Here is a 9696-nt window from a genome sequence, read left to right as displayed (position 1 = left end):
CGAGATACTATGTTTATGTTTCGGGTCGCTCGTCGCTCGCGCTCGCTGCCGCGCTCGCCGCCCGCGCCGCGCACCCCGCCGCGCCTTGGTTTTTTCCCACCATGGTGTATCTCGCGCGTCGCTCCACCTCCCGCTCATCGATCGATTTTTTTAAATGCCTTCCGAGTCCGGCCTACCGTCTCCTGCATCCTCATTCGCTCAAACGTGTAAATTTACTACTCAATAACTAATGTTACTTTGTACCGCAGTACATGATATTTCTCCTTAGTTTAACCTAATCTACCACTATTTTCAAAGTTGCTACTTTTGCATCAGACACCCTGTATATATTACTCGTAATATGTAATACGTATACGTGGCCCACGCGTCTGTACATGGGAAATGACTGATACAATTCAGAGAAGGAATGAAAAGCAACGCTGTATCGCGGGGCAAGGAGGGCAAGAATACCATTTTCATGGGGAAGATGTTTATCCCAAAACCTATACACATTAAGTCTTTATTGATCGCGCTCCCCATCTCTGGCAACAATGTTTGTTAAACGTCAGTTCTCGATTGCTCACTTTTTGGCTCTCCCAGGTCATCCATCTCGCTTTCCGTTCGATCGCTGCTACAGCTTTTCATCGTAACAATTCTATATCCTGCCGGAAATAATTCTACCGAATTCCACAAAAAATATATTCTACCAGAATCTAAGAAATTCTGCGTGAATTAAAAAAAATGTTATAAAAATCAACAAAATGCTAGAATTGCAACACTTTTGTTAATTTTTGTAATATTCTACCAGTAAGCAGATGTTTTAATCCTTTAAGATTTTCTTGTTTCTCAAATTTTTTAAACTAGTAAAGTTTCGTACTAATTTTTACAAAATTGTATATTTTTATGAAATACTACTTGCAATAATTTCTTCATTTGAGAACATTGTAATTTGTGGTACTATTTCGCAGATATTTTTACAAAAGAATAAACGTTTCTACGAAGATATCAAAATTTCTACAAATTTCTATTTCAAGTCAATTTTTGTAATTATTTATAGAAATTTTTTCCACCAGGGTACGTACGGCAAATCTTTCCGAATTGGCGTGAAACGTCTACTTAACGAAACTCATTACATTTACGTTATTCCACAGTATGGCGGACTTACGTGTTTATGAAAAACCACGTACTCTCTAAAATTTGTGGAGTGAAAATACTGCCATGGAGTGAAATGTTCACCCTATTGGCGTGAATATTTCCTCCAACAGAGTGAATATTAACTCCAATGGAGTAAACATTTCACTCCATGGCAGTATTTTCACTCCACAAATTTTAGAGAGTAAAGTAAATCGTTCTCTATAAGATAACACTACAAAATAGTTTAAATACGTATTCTTATCGCTTCTTTTCTTCATTGTTTAATTGACTGGAGTAATTTACGCGGCAGAACAATAGCTTTAAATATATTTGCAGCGTGTGATACTGACGTCAATAAGAACTGCCCGCAAAGCAATACATAACGTTTATGGAATAACTGCACGATTGGAAAGAGAGGATAAACCCAGCGTCAAGACAATTGGAAGGTTTTTGCATTTTCGAAGATGAATTGCCAAATTCAATAAAGCGCGACATAAGACATGTGTTGTTTCAACTTTGTTTCAAGAACTCTTTTAAAATGTTACTCGATTATTGTTGAAAAATTTTTATAAGCTCTAAATATTGTTATTTATAATTTTATTAATTATTTACAATCACATGCGCCTCGGTGGTCGAATTGGTTGAGACGCCCGCCTAGTGAGAAGTAGGTCCAGATTCAAACCCTGGCTGAGGTAATGTTTTTCGCAAGATGAAATATTTCGACACCAACACCCTGTCACGGTCCTTCAAATTTGTGTTTGTCACATTTGAGCCATACGAATTTTTTTTTAATATAATTTTGTTATATTTAACTATAAAGAAAATTAATACGTCACCTCTTAATATTTAAAACCGTCATTAAATCGAGAAGTAATGTGAATGCACTATTGCAAAAGCATGTAAAGCGATATTATTCATGTATAATATTATCAATCCGCTTCCGCGCTATATACCGCGGGATATGGTAACTTTCGCGCCCCACATACACGTAAACACTGTGTAAACAAATTTCATATCCTGCATTTCTGCGTTATAGTGGAGGGCAGAAGCTTGTAGCTTCAAAGCTTCGCTGCCTTCATCTACGATTATGGAAACCGAGGAAAATGGAGAGGACTGTCCAGAGTTTGCCCATTTGCGTATGATATTTGATAAATTAACAGTGCTGGCGTAACTTAAGTAAACCAAATTAGCTGCTACATTATAACGTGTTAATCATACGTAGCTTCTTGATTTCTTGACATAGAAAAGACACTTAATCTCTCTATATATTTATCTCAATTTTAATTATAATCATACGTGGTTTAATAAGAAAACCTTTTATCAGGCTAATAAATTTCACACGATGCAAATATAACGGAAATACGAAATATCTTACGTCTTGTGTCTTGAATTTACAGATATTTTCGAAGTCTAAGCGTTTTAACGTTCGCGTATATTATTTTCTTTCCAATTACATAAAATATTTCAAATTACAAAAAATTATTTGCAACAGTAAATAATAGTTTACCTTTGTTGTTTACGAACACAGAGCCAGCCGAAAATTACGGTATGAGATGAAAGTAATTCAATACATTATTTTCAATTTGTACGTGCAATTTTGAAATATCCATTTCAATTTATGTTTTGGGGCGTCTAGTATGGCCTTGTCGATGAACCAAGCAACACTCAAACTCACGTGGAAAAACATGCATCGGTGGTCGAATTAGTGAGACGCCCGCACAGTGAAAAGGAGGTCCAGGTTCAAGCTCTGGCCGAGGTAAATTTTTCGCAATAAATTAAAAAATCAAAATCATTTAGACACTAACATCCTGTCGTGGCTGTTATATCCTTTATTACTTCGTATTCGTGATTTCGCGTGGAAAAAGTTTTATCGAATTGTAATTGGACGAGTAATAATCGCGACTCAATTAGAGGCGTTGATATTAAAGAGAGATATCGCCAATTTTATCCTAAGGAAGCTCGATCCAATATTCGCAGGCGCGAGGCGGCGTTATCTCTTTTAAGCATTTCGCCAGCATTGCACGAAAGTAAAGCTCTTGCGGAAAGGTTCGCAGTATACACGCAAATGTGCTATCGCACTTAATGTAATTGAAATAGGTGTTACGCGACAACGAATCACGCCTATTTTATGCTGCCGTCTCGAGAAGTCGAAGTTTTATTTATATCTTGGAGAAAATGTTCAAGTTAAGCTATTAAAAGCAAATAAGTAAGCAAAAAGAATTACATTTTGTACAAAAAAAATAGGTAAAGTTTCAATGTTTTAGATATTGGCGTTAAACTGGAAATTTTTTAAACGTCAGCAATACTTTATCGTAATTAAATTATAATTAAAGTATCACAAATGTATTAAGTAAAGACGCAATGGAGAATATAAAAACACCGACCATTTTCCGCGACACTGATTGCACTTTCAGGTGTAAAAGTATTAGTTGAAATTACAAACCCGACCTACTTCATTCGCATGCGTTTGTGTTCGAAAGGGCGTAACAAGTGGTACATGAAACAGCACCGACGAGTAAAGCGCGCGATATAGAGACGGCATAGAGATTTCCACATTGTCATTCTATTTACAAGTTCGAACCGAGTTCACGAACCGCCCAGAGAGATCACAACGCGGTACATTCCGTTCCCGTATCTCGGATCTCCACATTTGAGACCGTGCACGTGCCGTACACACGTCGATGGAAATCGTAAACGTCGGCGGAATCAGTACTTTCCGAGAGACACAGCCCGGCTATTCGAAAGCGCCATTCGCGGGAATGTGACCCCGTATCTGGCAGCACGTGCAGGTAATACCGACACGGAAGAAGAAAAGGGAGAAAGGGGTGGACGGCTGTCCAACGTGCGTATTCATGCGTATACATATGGCCTCGTGACGAAGAGTCAGTCGTAAGAGGAGCGTGGAGAAGCCACGGAACGTACCTATGGATACCTATGTGCGGGTCATGGCGCATGTCAAACCGGCGAGGGTGCGGCAGCGGCAACTCGAAGACTAAACCGCGGTACAGCCCTAGCGGAAAAATTTCTATAAATAACTACAAAAAGTGACTTGGAATAGAAATTTGTAGAAATGTTTATATCTTCGTTGAAAGTCTTTTGTAACAATATCTACGAAATAGTACCACAAATTGCAATGTTCTCAAATCACGAAATTATTGCAAGTACACTGAAAACAAATCTGATAGATTCAACCAGTCGTCTGTTAGAAAATGGACGAATCAGAATTCCTTTAGGATTTATCAGATTTGTAGTAAAGTCTAGCAAACAGCTTCTGGTTATGAAATATCTTTCATGGTAAATCCTGAAGGAATTCTGATTCGTCCATTTTCTAACAGACGACTGATTGAATCTATCAGATTTTTTTCCAGTGTAGTATTTCATGAAAATGTACAATTTTGTGAAAATTGGTACGAAGCTTGCTAGTTTTAAAAATTTGAGAAACAACAAAATTTTTAAGAATGAAATCATCTGCCTACTTGTACACTGAGCAAAATGCTCTGATTGTGTCAACAAGACATGTACGATAGAATGTATTTTAGCTAAACCAAACAGAATTTCTAGTTAGCACGATAGGGCTCGATATTTCATAACTAGAAGTTTGCTAGACTTCACTACACATCTGGTAAATCCTAAAGGAATTCTGATTCGTCCATTTTCTAACAAACGACTGGTTGAATCTATCAGATTTTTTTTCAGTGTAGAATAGTACAAAAATTAACAAGTGTTCCAATTCTAGCATTTTTATGTTAATTTTTATAACACTTTTTAAATTTACGTAGAATTTCTCAGATTCTGGCAGTTTAGTTTTTGTAGTATATTTTATTTTTTTGTAGAATTTTGTAGAATTATTTCCGGCAGGAAGGAGCGGATCCATCCTTTCGCCGCTCGATCGTATTTTCTTCCTGTAGGTACCTGATTACCATCTGCCCAGAGTAATTCTTATCAATAGCTGAATCCTTCCGTCTCGCTTTCGCGCTTGCGATTTCAACAAACACTTTACTCAGCAAGAACAAGTAGAACGATACTCAATGATCGACTAAAATAAATAATCCGCGAGTGTAATAATTACACGAGACTTTTACCTCAAGTTACAAAAAGTCACCTCTCCTCGGAAACTTTCACGATAAAGAAGTTTCGCAACGTTCGTTATTTATTTTTTACTTTCCCTTAATTCGATATCTTCTCGATACTCGAAAGTTGTACACTACAACTCGCTAAATAAAAATCCGTTAATTCCGAGAGCTACTGCTCCATCCTGCGTTTGTATTAATTTCTCAAATATGTGTGTATTAGTTCACCGATGTATTATCTCTTTCACAATTGTCCCTGCTTTTACGCGCATTTACCAGTTTATCAATTAAATCTTCAATGGGTTGACAAGTATGTGTATCCATATATGTTTGTAGGAAAGTGCCACTTCGCTGCGCCAATGAATGTTACAGATACGTTTTAATTAATCTGTTGATGCGCTTGTATATATTGCGCCCGACTAATGTGGAATCTTCGATATGTACATCTGCGTACCATACCGCAATTATTCCCGTGTATCGCCCAATCCGTAGCAATCTGCGCCAACATTCACCCATTCATTTATTTACCTGCCTATCTGCGACTGTTTCACCGATTCTGCTGCCGGATTGCAAACACGCTGAAATCCTAATCTGATTATAATATGCAGTGCGACCCTTATGAGCTATCCCTAACTTCAGGGGTCGAACAAGAGGCTCGGCTGCTTCTGTCTCGCTCTTCCTCGCCTCTTCCTCCGTCGACGAAGTCCTTGTGTCACGGGAGGTGGCCGGATGTTCGAAGAGAATGATAATTATTGGGACGAGTGTGGCTATTATCTGACGGTCCACGATCATTCGAAGATAACGCGATTAGTTTCGCCGGAGTATAATCCGATCTGTATGTGCGGAGATATGACAATGCTTCGGTAACCCAAGTAAATCGATATCTCACATGCAAACACATTTACTGCGCGTGAAGTTGGATCCAGATTTCAAATGAAGAGCACAAACACGCATGAAGGGATCTGTTTTAATAAGCATGTATGCATTCGCGCTATTTACATACGCACGTGACCGACACCACGGGTATAATTACATTACATACTTAAGATTCCAACACCTTTCGGCACATGAAAGAAACAGCTGCATTCCGTAATCATCGTAGATATTTGTTTGCGTTCGTTTATTCTTACTGGCCCAGTTTGAAATCCGCCTTCTAAATACAATTTAGATCTAAATACAAAGAAATAGGTATTTCCCGGGTGTCAATGAGCGTCGAACGCAATTATCCGGATCTGTTTCTCAAACGAAGCTCAACGACGCAATTGTGTGGGAGCAATGGCCCAAAGTACGAATACGAAGCGTAAACAGGAAACTCGACGGATGCGTGAACTAGAAAAGAATAGTTTTAGAATCGGAAACTGTCGCGAGCTCTCCTCGAAATTCAAACGTCGAAATTGACCTTGCCTAGTTTTTTAATCGCGAAATCTTCCTGTGTGATCAATGAAACAATCGACGGCCGACCAATTCAATCGCTAATGAATTCCGTCAGTCAACCTGCCACTATACGAACGGATTAGATAGAGTATAATTAATCATGCTCATGACCATTCGACCCGGCGTCAATCAATGAAATCATTGAATCGAATCAATGAGAGTTTGCTATATATGCGCAATAAATATGGGCGTAATCCAACATACGCTTGTATTACAGATAATTTCTTCATTAGGAAAGAAATTACGGATATTATCTATATTTCAGCAAGAATCGGCATGCAAAGTGTAACGTTTATAAAACGAAAACGAGCGATGTTTTTAAAAAAGTACTCCACAGTCGCGATTACATGAATATTAAAAAAAAAGCTTACGCTTACTAGCGTATGCACAGTATGCATGCAATTAAAAATACCTTTCCGCACGCAGTACGGTTATACGCACCGCACGCGATTGTATGATCGGGACAATACGTGGATTAATTATGCCCGCAGTCCCCATAGACGATCTCGCAGAAAATTACATTCGCGTCCATGATATTTTAACTTCGACCTTCTTTTTGCTGCTTTTATAACTCGAGATGCTATTACGTCGCGATATCACTCTTTCCGTTATCATTTTGATATCTTAGATTATGCCATCCCAAGGGCTTTTATCGTTAATCACCGTGTGATTAAAATAAACATCAATTTTCTCAGTTTGGCCGATTTTTTAAAAAATTTCCCTTGGTTGATTACCACTGGCGGCAAGAAGCTACTCAAATTGTTCTATCGTTTTGCTGGAGTAAAATACTTATAATTACTTTGGCGCTCGAAAGCTCGAAAGATTTCGCTCGGTCATTTAAGCGGATCTTGGGTTGTTAGTGATTCTTCAAGGCCAACAGATTAATAAGCGGCTTTACTACGGTCATTTTGGAAGTATAATAAATCAAGTACAAGTAGAGCTAATAATAATAAAAGATTGCGATAAAAATACGTATTTTTCTCATATTTTGTACCGAATTTAATCACAAATATGATAGAGCGTTAATTAAACGAACATCAATTATCTAAGATTAAATTGATTTCACTCGATGTGATCAAAACCCAATGTATAAATAAAAATTGTTAATCTACATTTAAAAACTTTTGTGGGTCATTGGCGTCTTGCACAATAAAAACAATTATTTCCACGTTAGTCCGCGCGATCGGGTAAATTAGAAAATAAAAAGTTACGCATATTTCACTAGTCGTGAAAAGACAAGGATTTCACTATAGCATAAAATGTGACAACGAGTGATATAAGATAAGTTACGGAGAAGCTTGATAAGGGAGAGCTCAGTAATGTTTTTCCGTGTTGCTCGAGCGTCGACGTATGAAATAAGCTTATATATGTATAATATTATAATAAACGGGAAAATTCCGTTGAATAAGGGGCGAAATGGGAATATAAGAAGTCCCGCAGACGTAGCAGTTCCTCTCACTCGTAATTATCGTTTGAAAAGAAATAAAATTTTTGTTACTAACGCTAAAGTACGGCAGAATTTTACGTAAGCAGAGGTAATCGAGAAAAGTTACGGGATGTCACCGGGATGTGTGCCCGGATCGCTATCGTATACGAATGAGGCGCTTATGGATAAAAAGGATGGATTGTGAGTGGTGGTGCAAGGAAGACAGCGTGTACTAACGGATGCGCAGGGGCACGATTTCAGTCACGTATAAATTATTCTGTTTTCGTTTCCCGACGGATAATCTTGCATTCTACGAAATAATAATTCACATAAAAATATTCAACGCGGTGTGACAAGTGCGAGGCAAATAAAAATAATAGAGGGCTAGAATTAAAAGCGCGTGAAAAATCTTTAGTCGTATTTGTGAACTGCAAAATTCAACGACGAAGAGATTCTGCACGATCATTTTGTCATGTTGCTGGACCAATAGCGAATTCGGTTGCTCTTGCACTAGTGCACACTTACAATTAATGCACACTAAGGCTCGTTTGCAGCCAATTCTTATATTTAAGGATCATTTTAAATAAACCTCTGGAAAGACTTTTTAGCCAGTAAAATGATCCGTACAACATCCGTACAGATCACTTTTTGGCTAAATGCTCTTCGGACATGTATTTAAGACAAAGTTAAGTGTAAGAATTGACTATAAACAAACCTTGGTGCGCACTCGTGCACGCAACCGGATTCGCTATAAGGTTATTTCTATAAAGAGTGCGCGTTGAGTATTTAGCTTATTTAAAAACAAAAGTATGCATGTGTAAAGTTAAACATTGTTCCGAACAACGTTTCAAAGAAGTGTCACAGCGATAAAAGCAAGTTCGTATGCAATGTCACGAGAAAGCATTTTCAGTGAAGTACTTGCGCACATTTCCATAAAGCCAAAATAATACCGCCTAAGTTGGGGCCAGAGGCCATTCAAGGTCCGAGCCATTCGTAGTTAGGGGTTACGTACTTTTAACGTGCCCAGGGGGACATGCCGGTCCGTAGCTTACCCGCTTAATCGAATCTAACGTCGCCATATATGTTAATATAATAACAAGCCAAAATTGTTTGCACCGTGTGTTATCAGGTATTTTACATACGCCGCTTAGGAGATACCGGCGATCGATCGGTAATCGCGATTTCATTTAGCATTGAAAACACACATACATTTCCTATCTTGCAAATCTTTGTATATGTAGATATATTCCGTAACATGAGCGCGCAGAAACGACGATCTAAGATTAACTTAAGATCTCAATTTTAAAGCACATTGCCGAAACGTGCGTAAAAAGGAGAAAAAAAAGAGATCGGCGGATTTGCAGGGAATTAAGGATCTCGCTTTATACATATGTATACATACATATATGTGTATATACAGGGTGAGTCTTTCCATATCCGACAAAATTTTTGAGAAGGTAGAATGGATCGAGATGAACGGAAAAGTCCTGTACCATTTTGCAATTTTCGTAATAGTTAACGAGTAATTAATTATTAAAAATCGTTGTCTTAGGCCGGCCTACCGCCCAATTCGAGCGCGTGGCGAGATGTGCGCATAGCAATATCGATCGCCGGGCGGTCACATCTTGCCACGCGCTCGAATTGGGCGGTAGG

This window comes from Vollenhovia emeryi, unplaced genomic scaffold, assembly GCF_000949405.1.
Source record: "Vollenhovia emeryi isolate VEMERY1.0 unplaced genomic scaffold, V.emery_V1.0 DF939428.1, whole genome shotgun sequence".
In the NCBI taxonomy this organism is placed as follows: domain Eukaryota; kingdom Metazoa; phylum Arthropoda; class Insecta; order Hymenoptera; family Formicidae; genus Vollenhovia; species Vollenhovia emeryi.
This window is presented reverse-complemented; position numbering follows the sequence as displayed.